Below are 2,623 nucleotides of genomic sequence, written 5' to 3' on the forward strand. Positions count from 1 at the left end.
AGAGGCTCCTCTGAGCCCTCTTCTCTACCAGGCCTCAACCTTGGCCCAGGAAGCCTTGGTCAAACACTAGCATGGTTTCTAACATCTCAAGTTCGTATCCCTGGGATGACCCTAACCCCCACTCCCCCCTTAAAGTGCCTGCCTGAGAAAACTCAAGGCTGCCCGAAGAGGTGACTGTTCCAGCCAGCGCCTGAAGATAGGGGTCCCTTCTCCCAGCCTCTGTGAGAGGCAAGGAGCCTAACTTAGCAAATCCAGATGGTTTTCCGTGGACCCACCCCATCTCCCTCCTCCCATCTTCGTTCTCCCTTTAAACACCCGGTCACCTCAGCATGGATCAAGGTCGAATTCAGTCCACGCTGGGTTCTTTTCCCTTTTGCAACTGACCGAAATCCTTGTCACTTGACCTAGCATCAGGCTTTGTTTATCTTTCACGTCACTCATCTTTTTACCATCTCCATAGTTTTGCCTTTTCCACTGTGTCATATAGCTGGAACACGCAGTATGCAGCCTTTTCAGGCTGGCATCCTTCACTTAGCAATACACATTTGAGGTCCCTCCATGTCCTTTCATGGCCTGACAGCTCATTTTGTTTTTGTACAAAATGATATTCCATTGTCTGGGTGGACCACAGTTTGTTTATCCTTTCACCCATTGTAGGATATTTTGGCTGCTTCCAAGTTTTGGCAACTGTGACTAAAGCTGCTGTAGACTTTTGTGTGCACAGAAGTTTTCTGGAAATGCCGTGTTCGGTTTTTTCTTTTACCTGACACATGGTCTCTAGTCAGCAGAACACTTCAGAATAAGTAAAACATGGTAAAACCTGAATGAACTGGAGAATTTTACATGTGCAGTGCTCAATTAACTAGGATATTTTCCTCTGCCTTTGACTTTAAGTAGAGAGTGCAAATATATAAGAAAACAACTTATAAACTGGCTTTATAAAATTCATCTATATGATGGGCTTTCTTACTACATTGTGCAATTTTGAGATATCTTAGAATGCTTGCCTTGGGACTTCCCTGGTGGTCCAGTGGCTAAGATGCCATGCTCCCAATGCAGGGAGCCCAGGTTCGATCCCTGGTCAGGGAACTAGATCCCACATGCTGCAACTAAGAGTTCGCCTGCTGCAACTAAAAATCCTGCACGTGACAGCAAAGATCCTGCGTACCGCAACTAGAACCCAGCTCAGCCAAAAAAAAAAAAAGCTTACATTGTCCATATATCCCTTCTAAAGAGATCCCTGTATGTAGGATGCCATGCTTGGTACCAGGTGGTTTCACAGCGCACCATGACCATAGCCACACTGATTAGATGATTATTAGGGACCTGGTCCAATGGCAGGAAGCAGTTTTGGAGGTGGTCTTTTGTGAGAACTCTACCCACCAGGGACAAGGTAATAGGTATCTTTTGTTTATTCCACCAAGAAAAACATCCTCCTTCTTTTGAGAAACATTCCTTCTGACCATGTGGCACATATTTGGAAAGAACTGTGACCACAGCAGTTAGTCTAGGGGTGGGCTCTGAAACCACATCAGAACAACACAGCCCTTATCCTGAAATGTTTTAATTTTCAGCCAGAGAATCTATTATTCATCTCTTCTCTGATGATGGAAATGTGGATCTCTGGAGCTGTCAATCATCACATCCCCTGCCCTGTGGATGTAAACTGTATGAAAGAGAAGTAAATGAAGCTGTTACAGAGAAGTAAAGACCAGAGTCAAGGTGGTCCTCCAGGCTCTGGTTTCCACTGTTCCTGAGCCCCTGTCCTTCCTGAAGATCTGCAGTAATATCCCCTTTTAACTTAAACTGTTTTGATCTGGGTTTGTGTTATCAGTTGAATTGTGTCCACCCAAAATTCATATTTTGAAACCCTAGGCTCCAGTACCTCAGAATGTGACTTTATTTGGAAATAAGATCACTGCAGGTGTAATTAGTTAAGATGAGGTCATTAGGGTGGGCTCTAATCCATTAGGACTGGTGTCTTTATAAAAGGGGGAAATTCAGTCACAGACACATATAAGAGTGCCATGTGAACATGAATATGGCCATCTGCAAGACAAGGAGAGAGGCTTGGAATAGATCCTTCCCTGGCAGCCCTCAGAAGGAACCACCCCTGACGTTACCTTGATCTCAGACGTCTAGTCTCCAGAACTGTGAGATAATGCATTTCTGTTATTTAAGCCACCTAGATTGTAGTACTTTGCTAGGGCAGCCCTAGAAAATGACACAGTTTATTACATGCAGCCACAAACTCTGACTACCAAAAAACCCTCTACCAGACAGCGGTGGCTAAATCAGTCCAGTCCTCTCAAGGGAGTTAGAATGACAAGCCTCAATGAGTTGACTGATCAATAGTGACCGGAGATTAATCCTTTGTCAGTTGCTTCATTTGCAAATATTTTCTCCCATTCTGAGGGTTGTCTTTTGGTCTTGTTTATGGTTTCCTTTGCTGTGCAAAAGCTTTGAAGTTTCATTAGGTCCCATTTGTTTATTTTTATTTTCATTTCTCTAGGAGGTGGGTCAAAAAGGATCTTGCTGTGATTTATGTCATAGAGTGTTCTGCCTATGTTTTCCTCTAAGAGTTTTATAGTGTCTGGCCTTACATTTAGGTCTTTAATCCATT

Source organism: Lipotes vexillifer, unplaced genomic scaffold (genome assembly GCF_000442215.2).
Source record: "Lipotes vexillifer unplaced genomic scaffold, Lipotes_vexillifer_v1.1 scaffold291, whole genome shotgun sequence".
In the NCBI taxonomy this organism is placed as follows: Eukaryota; Metazoa; Chordata; class Mammalia; order Artiodactyla; family Lipotidae; genus Lipotes; species Lipotes vexillifer.